This window comes from Capra hircus (genome assembly GCF_001704415.2).
Source record: "Capra hircus breed San Clemente chromosome X unlocalized genomic scaffold, ASM170441v1, whole genome shotgun sequence".
NCBI lineage: Eukaryota > Metazoa > Chordata > Mammalia > Artiodactyla > Bovidae > Capra > Capra hircus.
In genome coordinates, this window is record NW_017189517.1 from 35,653,792 (window position 1) to 35,669,467 (window position 15,676).

Here is a 15,676-nt window from a genome sequence, read left to right on the forward strand (position 1 = left end):
TAGGTCGGCAGTGGGAGGAGAAAAGGAAGGAGGAAGGGAGAGAGTTTTGCTAGGCAAATTCACCCAAGAAACCAGTGCTTCTCACTGTACTGTGCATACAAATCACCTGATACTTGTTAAAATGATTTTTCAGCAGGTCTGGGTTGGGGCCTGAGCTCCTGCATTCCTAACAAGCTCCTAGGTGATGATGCTACCCTTGGTCCATGGGCAACACTTTGAATTGCAAGGCCACACAGAGCCAATGATAAGCAAGCAAACATATTAAGCATCATTAATTCCTTGTTACTAATTTAATCAAGATCAGCTTCTATACTAAACACTTATTCTCTTTTCTCCTGTAGGCTATCATAGGTCATTGTCTCTGCTTTGGGTCTTCCTGTCTGTTTCAACTTACGCTCAACTGCTTTTTAAAATACAGTGTTAAAGATATATGAGCATCTTCTACTACTTAGAGCTCTAAGCAGCCTCAGTCAAGCACTACTGTCTCTTGGCCCAAGCCATATCTCTGGCCATGAGGTCCAGACCTCAACAGCTACTCTCAGCTTTCTCTCTCCTGCTAGGAACAGTCTTCTAAGGGTGAGGCATGTAACACTGCTGTCCCAGCTCTTTCTAATTTCCTTCCTCAGAGCTACTGCCTTCATCTGGAGCAGGAAACAGCATGGCTTTTTGAAGAGTCCAAATCTTTTTTTCTTCCACATAGTTGAAATAATACCAAGCATTAATTTAAGGCAGCCATTGAAAAAGTTCTTTGCAGAGTACTCCTGCTAATTCCAGAAGACTAGAAAAATTTGTTTCCCTGGAAGATTATTTGATTTATCTTGCCACCTTCTCTCCTCCCTCCCCTTAGGATTTGATTGCGATCATTTTGAGCCATTCTTCAAGTTTTTCTTCTATTTTTAGATGCTCTGACTCATTCTTCCCCAATACCAAGAGGCAGGGAGGGCCTTCTATTCTAGCCAAGCTCTACTTTATAAAGTAGGAAATAGTCTCACACAATGTCTACAAATCAACTTGATGATCTGTGGCCCGAAATAACTCCATTGCTTTTCCATCTTCTCTCTCCAACCGTGGCCTTTCTGACTCCCTTTTCAGGTAGGTATTCATCCAATCTTCACTTGAATATACTAGGTAGGTTCACATTTCATCATTGGATAAATGAAAAGCCGTGCATAAAAAAGATTTGCAGTCTTCCCCTTGTAACTTCTATCCATTAATCTTACTTTGACCATAGGGAGCAGAAATAACCCTTCAAATGTATCATGACGCTAGCCATATCTTCCTGTAAAGGTTAACTATCTCTTTGCTAGACTAAATATGCCCAGTTGCTAATCAATTCACTATAGTTTGTAAATGCTCATGTTAAAATAAGGCACCTAGGGGTGGGTGTACTGCTCCATGTGTGGTTTGAACTGAGCTTAGTGCAGTAGGACTGTTCCTTCTTGTCATCTTCTAATGCGATTTTACTATTGTGTTGGCTTTAAAAAGTCACTTCTTCACATTTGTTGAGAACCTCCTTTGGGTCCAGGAGATGGTATAGCTACCTTCTTCCCAGCCTTCTTCCTCATATCCACTGCCCTCCAGGTCTCTCACTTACTGAGGATCTCGGCATCTCACTTATAGTCTCCCCAACTCTGGCCCTTATCCTGAGTGACATTAATGTCCTTGTGAATGACCCATGTCCAAGTTTCATCCTTTCAATTTCCTGCCCTCACCCCACCCTGCCACAGAGTTGCATCCCTACGTGTCCTACCTCCTTTCTTACCTTGCAGGAACTGCTTATGATTTGGAGCCTATTCTCTCCCACCTCCTTGACCTCTCTTCTTCAGTTATCACCTCACTCATCTGTATCTTCAACCACTCTTTGTCTTTTTACTGGCTGTTTCCCCATCAGCATTTAGATATGTACGACTTTCTCCTATTACAAAAGAAACAGACGTAGACCTAGACATTATCATACTAAGTGAAGGAAGTCAGAGAGAGAAAGACAAAAGTCATACGATATCACAAATATATGGAATCTAAAAATTGATACAAATGAATTATTTACAAAACAGAAACAGACTCACAGACATTGAAAACAAACTTATAGTTGCCAAAAGGGAAGGGGGGGAGGGATAAACTAAGAGTTTGGGATTCATAGATACAAACTACTATATAGAAAATAGATAAGCAACAAGATCCTACTGTATAGCACAGAGAACTATAGTCAATATCTTGTAATAAACTATAATGGAAAAGAATCTTAGAAAGAATATACATATATTTGTATGTATACATTCATATGGGCTTCTCTGATGGCTCAGACAGTAAAGAATCCACCTGTAATGCAGGAGACCTAGGTTCAATCCCTGGGTTGGGAAGATCCCCTGGAGGAGGTCATGGCAACCCACTCCAGTTTCTTGCCTGGAGCATTCCATGGACAGAGGAGCCTGGTGGGCTACAGTCCATGGGGTCTCAAAGAGTTGGACATGACTGAGCAACCAACACAACAACAACAGCAATACATATATGTATATACATACATATATATGTTAGTATGCATGTATATATGTATGTGTATATATGTATATATATACTTGAATCATATTGTATACCAGAAACTAATACAACATTGTAAATCAATTATACTTCAATTAAAAAAAAAAGAAGCAAACTCTCTTTTGGCTCTATCTTTAACTGGTGCTCACCCTATTTCTTTCCACCCACTATCACAGATGCCTTTCAAAAGAATAGTTTACACTCATTATCTCTATTTCCTCACCTCCCATTCAAAAGCCAGCCCTGCCTCCCTCTACATCCTACCTCCCACCCCACCACTCCCCCCCCCCCCCCCCGCCCAGTCTGCCTTTTCTGGTTCCAGAACACCACTGTTACTGCTCTTGTTAAGGAAACTAATGACATCCTGATTGCCAAATACAATGAACAATTTTAAGTCTTTGTTTTAACAGGCCTCTGTTTTATTGGACATCTTGCTGCTGCATTTAATATCTCACTCTCACTCCATTTCTGTCCTCATGCCTCTCTTGAAAGTGTCTACTCCTTGGCTTTGATGATGCTGCTCTTCTCCTGATTCTCCTCGTTCTTCCCATGTTACTCCTTTATATGCTTCTTTGTGGACTCTACCTCTGCCACCCTTTAAATGCTGGTCTTTCCCAGGATTTTTCTGATTCTATGCCTTTCCCCAAACTGTAGAAAATTCTTCAAGAGATGGGAATACCACATCACCTGACCTGCCTCTTGAGAAACCTATATGCAGGTCAGGAAGCAACAGTTAGAACTGGACATGGAACAACAGACTGGTTCCAAGTAGGAAAAGGAGTACGTCAAGGCTGTATATTGTCACCCTGCTTATTTAACTTCTATGCAGAGTACATCATGAGAAACGCTGGACTGGAATAAACACAAGCTGGCATCAAGATTGCCAGGAGAAATATCAATAACGTCAGATATGCAGATGACTCTACCGTTATGGCAGAAAGCGAAGAAGAACTAAAGAACTTCTTGATGAAAGTGAAAGAGGAGAGTGAAAAAGTTGGCTTAAAATTCAACATTCAGAAAACTAACATCATGGCATCCTGTCCCATCACTTCATGGCAAATAGGTGGGGAAACAATGGAAACAGTGTCAGACTTTATTTTCTTGGACTCCAAAGTCACTGCAGATGGTGACTGCAGCCATGAAATTAAAAGACACTTACTCCTTGAAAGAAAAGCTATGACTAACCTAGACAGCATATTAAAAAGCAGAGACTTTACTTTGCCAGCAAAGGTCCATCTATCTAGTCAGGGCTATGGTTTTTCCAGTAGTCATGTGTGGATGTGAGAGTTGGACTATAAAGAAAGCTGAGTGCCTAAGAATTGATGCTTTTGAACTGTGGTGTTGGAGAAGACTCTTGAGAGTCCCTTGGACTACAAGGAGATCCAACCAGTCCATCCTAAAGGAGATCAGTCCTGAATATGCATTGGAAGGACTGGTGCTGAAGCTGAAACTCCAATACTTTGGCTACCTGATGTGAAGAACTGACTCATTTGAAAAGACCCTGATGCTAGGAAAGATTTAGGGCAGGAGGGGAAGGGGATGACAGAGGATGAGATGGTTGGATGACATCACTGACTCGATAGACATGAGTTTGAGCAAGCCCCGGAAGTTGGTGATGGACAGGGAAGCCTGGTGTACTGCAGTCCATGGGGTCACAAAGAGTCAGACATACCTGAGCAACCGAACTGAACTGAACAGTGTTTTAAGGACTGTGAAAAGTGAAAATGAAAGTCACTCAGTCGTATCCAACTCTTTAGAACCCCGTGGAGTGTAGCCTGCCAGGCTCCTCTGTCCATGTGATTCTCTAGGCAAGCATACTAGAGTGGGTATCCATTCCCTCTTCCAGGGGATCTTCCTGACCCAGGGATCAAACCTGGATCTCCTATGTCTCTGGCATTGGCAGGCAGATTCTTTACTGTCTGTGCCACCAGGGAAGCCCCTATTTTGATCCCCAGTTTATAGATGAGGAAACTGAAATCACTGTGATTAACTACTTTATTGAGGGTCTCATTGATAATAAGTGGTGAAGCTTAGGTTTGAACTGAGGTCTTTTGACTTCAAAATTTATGCTTGATTCATAACACTACAAGAGTCAGCCTGAAATCAGGAGATACAGGTTTGATCCCTGGGTCAGGAAGATCCCCTGGAGAAGGAAATGGCAGCCCATTCCAGTATTCTTGCCCTGAAAATTCCATGGACAGAGGAGCCTGGCGGGCTATAGTCCATGGGGTCGCAAAGAGTAGGACACGACTGAGCAACTAACACTTTCACTGTTTTTTCTACTTTTCACAACACTACACTGGTTAAAAGGGGTGTCTCCACTGCTGACTGCCAGGCAAGGTATTCTCCAAGGTTGACTTGAATTCCTAGTGCTAGTACCTAGTGCTCACAGTTCCCCAAGGCAGCCATTCCATCTTTGAACATCCATATTCTGACCATTTTTAAAGCTCTTGTTTGTAGGAAGCCAAAATTATAAATGAGCTGAACAAGACACAGCCAAGAATAGAGCTTTTTGGCTCACTCCTGCAACTTCCCTTCATGTATGATACCAGATCATTCATTTGTTCAACTAGTTACAGGCTCATCGCAACAAACAGCTGGGGCACCCAGCCTATATTTTGCTATCTCATCAACAAGGAAAATATGGGAAACTTTGCCTAATGCCTGGATGAATTGCAGTCCACTATAGATATCACATTCTCTGATCGGCCAATCTAGTAACCAGATCCCAAAAAAAGGAAATGAAGTCTGGGAGGGATATTTGTTTTTAAAAGGGGCAATTTGTCAATGACTCAAAGTAGTGAGTTTCCAGCAGAAAGTTTCCAGAGTTTCAAACGTCACTGAAAGGCTGCCAGGAAGAAGATTTGGGGGCAGTGGGCTTCCTGCTGCTGCTGCTGCTACTGCTCTTCAAATGGCATCTAAATAAGCAGGGTCCCCCATTTTTATTGCTTTGAATGGTATAGCACTGTTGTTTGCACCTGGTTTTATTTAGGCTCCCATTTCAGTTTTCTATGCTTTTATTTTTCTTTGAGTTCTACTCTTGCACATGTTTCTTCTGTCTGACTTGTTCCCTAAATTTCTACATTCTCCCCTCCCCCAAAAAACACACACACATACACACACCCTCCTTGTCATTTGAGAATCAGTGTACCCAACCTTCCCTCTGGATACCCTCTCTGGTGCCTCCAAACTGAATAACTGTTCCTCCTCCCGTGTGCTGTAGTGGAAAGTGCACACAATGTCTATAACAAAGTCAATGCCCAATAAATGTTCGTTTCATTCTCTCTTTCCCCATGTATATCATTAAAACAGTATGGATCACACCATATTGTATTCTCTTGTTTACTTGTCCCCTGCATCAGTCAATTCTGAACTCATGCGTTCTTTCATTCAAGAGGTATTTATTGCACATTTACTGTGTGTGCGAGTCATTGTTCATGCCAGGTGCTGGGGATACAATAATTTCTGAAAATCATACTTACACTGTCTTTTTCATTTTTGCATTCATAGCATTTTGCATGCTGCTGCTGCTGCTGCTGCTAAGTCGCTTCAGTCGTGTCCAACTCTGTGCGGACCCCACCAGGCTCCCCCGTCCCTGGGGTTCTCCAGGCAAGAATACTGAAGTGGGTTGCCATTTCCTTCTCCAGTGCATGAAAGTGAAAAGGCAAAGTGAAGTCGCTCAGTCATGTCCGACTCTTAGCAACCTCATGGACTGCAGCCTACCAGGCTCCTCTGTCCATGGGATTTTCCAGGCAAGAGTGCTGGAGTGGGGTGCTATTGTCTTCTCCAAGCACTTTGCATAGTGCCTGGCAAATAAAGATTGCTCATTGTACGTTTGGTAAGAGAATGCATTTCCTCAGAAGAGTTTCTCCAAGTGTGGTCCTTTAGACCATTTGCATCTAGATCACTGAAGGGCTCAGGTTACATGTTAAATGTCAGTTCTTGTTCTAGATCTACTGAGTCAGAATCTCTTAAGGGTGGACTTCAGGAAGCTGCATTTCAGTCTAGTTTGCAGATATTTCTTTCCCACTAAAATTTGGGAACCACTGCAAAATAGGAGTCAGGGGAGGGGGGAGAACTAATGCATATTTTTGAAAAGTGTAGCTAAAACCAGTTGAATCATGTTTAATGTCTCCGACTGCAGTAAGAACATTTAGTAAAGGGGGAAAAAGGCATTCGTTAAAATTATCTGGGAAGGGTTTTTAAATAGACTTGGAATATTCAATTAATTATATTAAAGTTCTAAAGTCTAAGATAATAAGTGAAATTATTGCTAATAAAATCTGATCTTAATTTAGATCAAAGTTTGTGATGCCAGAGAGTTTTAATTTTTATATAATTACTTGTATACTGAGGGCTTCCCTGATAGCTCAGTTGGTAAAGAATCCACCTGCAATGTGGGAGACCTGGGTTCGATCCCTGGGTTGGGAAGATCCCCTGGAGAAGGGAAAGGCTACCCACTCCAATATTCTGGCCTGGAGAATTCCATGAACTGTATAGTTCATGGGGTCTCAAAGAGTCAGACACAATTGGGTGACTCTCACTTTCCGTTTTCACTTTACTTGTGTACTTGACAATATATATTTTGCCTAATTCAACAGTATAATATAGTGATTGCCATATTATAGGCTTGAATCACAAATTTGTTATTTTAAATTATGAGAGTATGTCACAACTATATTGGTGCTCTGGCCCCTGGTTAGGTATGTTTTATCTGATGCCTAGTCCTTGATCAGGAATGGTGGTAGTGTTCATTCTCCATGAAAATTTGATTCATTTTACCATTTTATGCTGTATTTTCCCAGAGGGTACTGTTATTAAATGTGTTCTTTGGTAATAGATGAGGTATGTACAACATCTGAGTCAACCTTAGGCAGCATAACTTCCCTTTCAGGAAGACTTGCTAAACTGGATTTTATGACCATGTTCCTGGGACTTGGAACTTATCATTTTTGGTTTGCCTTGATGTGATTTTCACAGTCAAGAGCTGACGTTGTCTATGCCTCTGGATGCAAACCTCAAATACACACAAGTTTGTATTTCAGTTTCCCTCCTTGTAACTTTACTTTCTTTAAAATTTAATTTAGGGCTTCTTTGGCGGTGTCGCTACTGCTAAGCTGGATCAGGAACCACCCTCACGGTGCCCACATGGCACCACATCCAATGACCTAAGCATTCTGTGCAATGACTCCTCCCTGGAGCTGAGCGAGTACTGGGACCAGAAGTTTAGTGGTGACAACAATGAGCAAGAAAGATTACTGATGGAAAGCTCCACACTTTATGTGGGGAATCTTTCCTTTTATACAACCAAAGAGCAAATATATGAGCTCTTTAGTAGATGCAGTGACATCAAGAATGTTTATATGGGCCTGGATAAAATAAAGAAAATGGCCTGTGGTTTCTGTTTCATAGGATACTTTAACAGAGCTGAGGTCGAAAATGCCATGCAATTCCCAAATGGCGCCAGCCTAGATGACCATATTATCCTCACAGATTGGGATCTAGGCTTAAGAGAGGGCAGACAATATGGCCATGGTCAATCTGGGGGCCAGTTAAGAGATGAGTTTCATGAAGACTTCAATGATGATAGAGGAGGTTTTGGAAAACAGGCTCAGGTCCCTGGTAGGAGAGGAATCCATTCAAAATCTCTTTGTTAAAGAACAATGCCAGGCCAGCAAATAGCCCATTTCATAACAAATTTAAATTACTTTATTTGCTGGGCAGAAGCCCTATTGATGTATTTTTCTCTCTGAAATGATATTAAATGGTGCAAATAAAAATAATCTCTTGTTCTTATCTTGAGACTGGTTGTCAGGTTACCAGTTTGATCATCAGGTGGTCAAAAGTGAAATGTCCTTCAGGAATAAATTAGCTATGTGAGATATGAGTCATGAAAAGTACAACTTCCCATTCAGGAAGATTTCAGATGGATTTTATGACCGTGTTCCCAGAACCTGAAATGATCATTTTGTAGACTTTGCATAAAATAAAGTCAAATAATTGGAAACAATTTAAAAAGCCATTAAAGGAATGTAAGCACATTATTATAAAGTATTAAAAAAAATCCAGAAGAGACTATAAGGAAAGCAAAAATCTTCCTGCCCTACCTCTTCCTACCCTAGGCCTATTCCCTGGCTAATAACTTTCAATTATTTTAGCAGCTTGTTTTGGTATCTTATGGCAGAAAGCGAAAAAGAACTAAAGAGCCTCTTGATGAAGTGAAAGAAGAGAGTGAAAAAGTTGGCTTAAAAAACTCAACATTCAGAAAACGAAGATCATGGCATCCCATCCCATCACTTCATGGCAAATAGATGGGGAAATAATGGAAACAGTGACAGACTTTATTTTCTTGGACTCCAAAATCAATGCAGATGGTGACTGCAGCCATGAAGTTAAAAGTCACTTGCTCCTTGGAAGAAAAGTTATGACCAACCTAGATAGCATATTCAAAAGCAGAGACATTACTTTACCAACAGAGGTCTGTCTAGTCAAAGCTATGGTTTTTTCAGTAGTCACGTATGGATGTGAGAGTTGGACTGTGAAGAAAGCTGAGCACCAAAGTATTGGTGCTTTTGAACTGTGGTGTTGAAGAAGACTCTTGAGAGTCCCTTGGACTGCAAGGAGATCCAACCAGTCCATCCTAAAGGAAATCAACCCTGAATATTCATTGGAAGGACTCATGCTGAAGCTGAAACTCCAACACTTTGGCCACCTGATGCAAAGAACTGACTCACTGGAAAAGACTCTGATGCTGGGAAAGATTGAGGGCATGAGGAAAAGGGGACAACAGAGGATGAGATGGTTGGATGGCATCACTGACTCGATGGACATGAGTTTGAGCAAGCCCCGGGAGTTGGTGATGGACAGGGAAGCCTGGTATGCTGCAGTCCATGGGGTCACAAAGAGTCAGACACGACTGAGTGACTGAACTGAATGACTCTGGTATCTTTCCTGGTAGTTTTCTCCATATTTCTAAATAACATGACTACTTACACTGTTTATTTTAATTTTAAATGTCATCTATTGACTTCCTGCTTTCAGAGATGAAGATGTAGCTCAGTTACACCCCCACTGGCACTTCTCTTCTCTCAATTCTCTCAATATAGTTTGCAACATTTTACTTACATTTTATATTGTTACAACATAGGTTAGCTTATGCTGCAGTGACAAACAACCCCAAAAGCCTTAGTGGCTTAAAATCAATGAAGTCTGTTCCTCAAACTACATTCTCATTGCTGATTGCCTGGGGGTTCTTCTCCATGCCATGATCATCCTCCTTTGGGGGCCCAAAAGGCTTATCCACTATCAGTCATGTGAATCAGTTATGGTAATTCCCTCTTTCTTGTTAATGATTGGATTAGGAATCCAATTATTAAGCCAATCAAAGGTTTACAATCCCATGAGATTAGTTATTAATAAGGCCATAGGTGGACAATGACCAATGGGGACCCCAGTAAGACAGAAATGAAGGATTTTTAATTTATATTTGAATGAACCATTGTCTCTCTCCTTCCCACTGCATATGAATAAGTATGTGTACAGTGATTGCTACAAATGGCCTTACAACCACAAGAGAAACAAGCCCTAGGATGAACTGGGCTCTTTAGATGATGGGAAGAAGAACCAAAGCAACTGTGTCTTTCATGAAATTGCCCAGATGCTGAATCAACTAGCCTTGTAGCACACACCATGTTTGGATATCCTATTATGTGAGATAATACTGTATTTTATCCTGTAAACCAGCTTGTTGACATGCAGCTGAAAGTACTCTGATACCGATTACTTTTTCTTAATTTTATTCTTGTATAAAGGATTTAAACTGTTTTCTCATGAGCCCAAACATACCTCTCTAGGGTTCATGACCTTTCATCTGGGAATTTCGATAAAATCCCCATCTTACTCTTGATTTCTTCACCCTGTGTCCTGATGTTATTCTCTCTCATCAGTAACATACTTTCCTGAGTAGGAGAAGAAAGGGAATGCCAATTTTTTGGTTATTAAGTTCTGGGCATTTTGAGGGAGGCTTTAAAACACAATTTCATTTATTCTTAACAACTCTATGCCCCTTACATAGATGAGAAAACAGAGGCTCAGAGAGGTAAGGGCACCAACTAGTGAGTGGCAGAGCTGGGGTTCAAACCAAGGAGTCTCCATCGAAGGTGGTGTTAAGCAGGGTACTCTATTACCTCTTTCCCTTATCTTCAGTCAGGACAGGAGGTCCAGACCTCTATTAGGGTTTTCTTTCTCCAGAAATTGTCCCACTGACTACATCATATATGAGCTCTCTTTCCCTCAAGCAAGCTTCTCAAGCCTTTCTGTCTTGATGTCGAGAACTCTACCCAGCCATATTTATTTTTACTCTTGGGGAGAAAGAGGAGCACCTGACATGCATGTCTGGCCAATTTAGCTTACTCTGCATACAGCATTGGAGTTTACTGAGTTTTTAGTGTCTCCTCTTTGCAACTTCCCTAAAATAGAAAAAGAGACTTTTCAAGTCATGGGATTAAAATTTTGTTTTTATCACAGGATGTTTCTGGAGGAGTAACTTGGCATATCTCCCAGCCACTCCTCCTAGTGGCTACCCACTTAGCCTGCTCCCAAATATGTCTTTAAGCATTTAACAATGTCTTATGAAGCATACTGTCAGTTAAGTTAAAGGAACTTTCATACTGTGTAGCTAGAGGACTCTTCCAGTAGTTCTTACAATATAAAATATTCTTCAAAATCATGTTGAATAAATCAGTAGACTAAAGGATAAAAATCACATGATAATCTTAATAGATGCAGAAAAATATTTGAAAAAAATTCAATCCCCTTTGCACGACAAAAAAGACCAACAAAATAGGAATAGAACAGAACTTCCTCACTCTGATAAAGGGTATCTATGAAAACCCCATAGTCAATGGTGAAAGACTGAAAGTTTTCCCTCTAAGATCAGAAACAGTAGACTTTTGTTCAATATTCTGCTGGAGATTTTAAGCTAAGATTAATTAGGCAAGAAAATGAAATAAAAGTCTTTCAAATTGAAAAGGAAAAAGTAAAATTCTTTATTTGCAGGTTGCATGATCTTGTAGAGAGAAAATCCCAAGGAGTCCACTAAAAAGAGAACTACTAGAGCTAATAGCTCAGCAAAGTTTCAGGAGATAAAATCAATATATAAAAATCAATTGCACTTCTATGAACTGGGAATAAAAAATCCAAAATGAAATTAAGAAAGCAATTCCATTTAAAATAGCATAAAAAGGAATAAAATACTTAGGAAAAAAACACAAGAAGTGTCTGCTTTGCATTCTGAAAACTACAAAATATTGTTTGAAAGAAATTGAAAAAGGCTTAAATAAATGGAAAAAGTATTCCATATTAATGGATTGGAAGGCTTATTAGTATTGTTAAGAGGACAATATCTCTCAAACTGATCAGTAGCTTAAATCCAATTCCTACTGAAACCCCAGCTGGCTTTTTTTTTTTTTTTAAGAAATTGACAGGCTGATCCAAAAGCTCATATGGAAATGTAATAGAATAGCTAAAAAAAATCTTGAAAAATAAGAACCAAGGGGAGAGGTCCTAAGATGGCAGAGGAGGAATAGGACGGGGAGACCACTTTCTCCCCCTCAAATTCATCAAAAGATCATTTGAATGCTGAGCAAATTTGAACGCTGAGCAAAACAACTTCTGAATGCTGGCGGAGGACACCAGGCACCCAGAAAGGTAGCCCATTGTCTTTGAAAGGAGGTAGGACAAAATATAAAAGATAAAAAGAGAAACAAAAGAGTTAGAGATGGAGACCCATCCCAGGGAGGGAGTCGTGAAGGAGGTTTCCAAACACCAGGAAACCTTCTCATTGGCGGGTCTGTGGGGTGTTTTGGAATCTCAGAGGGCAACATAACCGGGAAGGGAAAAAAAACACCCACAGATTACGTGCCTAACCACAACTCCCAGTGGAGAAGTAGCCCAGACACTCGTGTCCACCACCAGCAAGCAGGGGCTGAACAGGGACGCACACGTTGCATGCTTAGGGTAAGGACCCGGCCTAAATGCCCTGAGGACAATCTGAGGGAACTAACATGAGATAGCAACCCAAACTGTGAGATAGCCAGGGAGAGAGAGAAAAAAGAGAGAGAACTTTCCCACGAAAAGCTCTAACCTAAGGCACTGCTGGGTCCACTCACAGAACAAAGGACTGAGTGAATACCAGAGGAGAGCTAGCTGGCTGCGGACCAGCCCATCCCCCGCCAGAGGCAGAGAGGTGGGCAAGCGACAGCCAGAGCCAGAAGGTGAGGGGCCATCTTGGCCCCAGAGATGGCAAACTGTGAGCAGGCTCCCAGCTGCTAACCAAGTCTTCTTGGGGTCTTGGACGGTTGATATCCACCAGGAGGGTCGCAGCCAGAGATCAGCTCCCCAGAGGAGACACATGGCACACCTGAGACGGTGCTCCTGCTGCACACCCAGAAAACTGAGTGACTGGGACTGGGGAAGTGATAAGATGCACCATCCACCTAGGGAGAGTGTGCTGGCCAAGCACCTGGTCACCTGAGATGCTCAGACCCGGGAAGGGCACAAAACACAGGCCCAACCAGTCTGCCTTTGTGGAGTACCCGAGAACCTGAACCTGAGCAGCTTAGACCTGGGAGGTGCACATAACTTAGGGCCCACTTTAGAGAGGTCCCCTGCAGAGCAACCTGGAGCCTGAGCAGTATAGACTGGGAAAGCACACATGCCATGAGTGGGGGCAAACCCAATGTAGCCCAGACACTACAAGCATTCCCCACACACGCCAGTGGGATTTGTTTGCAGTGTTCCTCCCTCCCCACAGCACAACTGAACAAGTGAGCCTAAATAAGTGTCCACCTTCACCCTCTTTTGTCAGGGCAGAAATTAGACACTGAAGAGACTTGCAAACAGAAAGAAAGTGAAGTCGCTCAGTCATGTCCGACTCTTTGGGATCCCGTGAACTGGGGCTTACCAGGCTCCTCCATCCTTGGGATTCTCCAGGCAAGAATACTGGAGTGGGTTGCCATTTCTTTCTCCAAGGGAACTTCCCAACCCAGGGATCGAACCCAGGTCTCCTGCATTGCAGGCAGATGCTTTAACCTCTGAGCCACCAGGGAAGCCCAACAGAGGAAGACAAAATAAACAAAGAAGAGGGAACCACTTTGGAAGTGACAGGTGCAACAGATTAAAACCCTGTAGTTAGCACTAACTACGTTGGAAGGGGCTTATAGACCTTGAGAAGAAGTATAAGATGGAACAAGGTCTGGAACTGAACTGACCCCACACTGCCCTCAACAACTCCAGAGAAATTCCTAGATATTTTTTACTATTATCATTTTAAAAAATTTTTAAGTTCTTTATTACTCCTTTAATCTTCATCTATATAACCTACTATTACCTTGCAAAAAGAGACCCTATTTTTAAAGCAAATTTCACATATATTTTTTATAATGTTTGTGATTTTGTTTCTTTTTTAATATTGTATTTTTGAGTCTAACCTCTACTCTAGATTTTTAACTTTTGCCTTTTGGTATTTGTTATCAACTTTGTACCTTTAAGTATCCAATCTTCAGTACCCATTTTTACTTAGGAGTGTGATTACTGGCTTGATTGCCCTCTCCCCCTTTTGACTCTCCTTTTTCTCCCCCAGGTCACCTCCATCTCCTCCCTCCCCCTTCTCTTCTCTACCTAACGCTGTGAATCTCTTTGGGTATTCCAGGCTGTGGATAACATGTACGGAACTGATTACTGGCTAGATCTGTCTCTCTCCTTTTGACTCCCCCTCTTCTCCTCCTGGTCACCTCTATCTCCTTCCTCCTTCTTCTCTTCTTTATGTAACTTCGTGAACCTCTCTGGGTGTTCCAGACTGTGGAGATCACATAGGGAATTGATTACTAGCTAGACCGCTCTCTCCCCTTTTGATTCCCCCTCAGTGTTTTTGCCTGGAGAATCCCAGGGACAGGGGAGCCTAGTGGGCTGCCGTCTGTGGGGTCGCACAGAGCTGGACACTACTGAAGTGACTTAGCAGCAGCAGCAGCAGCTTCTCTTCCTGGTTACCTCTATCTCCTTCCTCCTTCTCTTATCCATGTAACTCTGTGAACCTCTCTGGGTGTTCCTCACTGTGGAGAATCTTTTCTCCATTCACCTAGATGTTTTATCATCAGTGCAGTATGGATGGACGAGTCTTGAGGCTACTGTAAGAATAAGACTGAAAACCAGAGGCAGGAGGCTTAAATCCAAAACTTGAGAACACCAGAAAACTCCCAACTCCAGGGAACATTAATCAACAAGAGCTCATCCAAAAGCCTCCATATCTACACTGAAACCAAGCTCCACCCAAGAGCCAACAAGTTTCAGAGCAAGACATACCAAGCTAATTCTCCAACAATGCAGGAACATAACCCTAAGCATTAAAATACAGACGGCCAAAGTCACACCAAACACATAGACACCTCAAAACTCACTACTGGACACTTCATTGCACTCCAGAGAGAAGCGCTCTAGCTCCACCCATAAGAACACCCATGCAAGCTTCCCTAGCCAGGAAATCTCGAGAAGCCACTCATCCAACCCCACCCACAGGGAGGAACCTCCACAATAAAGAGGAACCACAGACTTCCAGCATACAGAAAGGCCACCCCAAACACAGCAATTTAAACAAGATGAAAAAGCAGAGAAATATTCAGCAGGTAAAGGAACATGATAAATGCCCACTAAACCAAACAGAAGAGGGAGTCTACCTGAAAAAGAATTCAGAATAATGATAGTAAAAAATAATCCAAAATTATGAAAACAAAATGGAGTTACGGATAAATAGTCTGGAGACAAGGATTGAGAAGATGCAAGAAATGTTTAACAAGGACCTAGATGAAATAAAAAAGAATCAATCAGTAATGAATAATGCAATAACTGAGATCAAAAACACTCTGGAGGGAACCAACAGAAGAATAACGGAGGCAGAAGATAGGATAAGTGAGGTGGAAGATAGAATGGTGGAAATAAATGAATCAGAGAGGAAAAAAGAAAAAAGAATTAAAAGAAATGAGGACAACCTCAGAGACCTCTGGGACAATGTTAAACACCCCAACATTCGAACATATGAGTCCCAGAAGAAGAAGACAAAAAGAAAGGCCATGAGAAAATACTT

At 41.7% G+C, this 15,676-nt stretch overlaps 1 pseudogene; it reads left to right on the plus strand.

Annotated features, from left to right (window-relative positions):
- Nucleotides 1-8,249, plus strand: part of LOC106503780 — an 8,651-nt pseudogene extending 402 nt beyond the window's left edge.
- The last annotated feature ends 7,427 nt before the right edge of the window (nucleotides 8,250-15,676 follow it).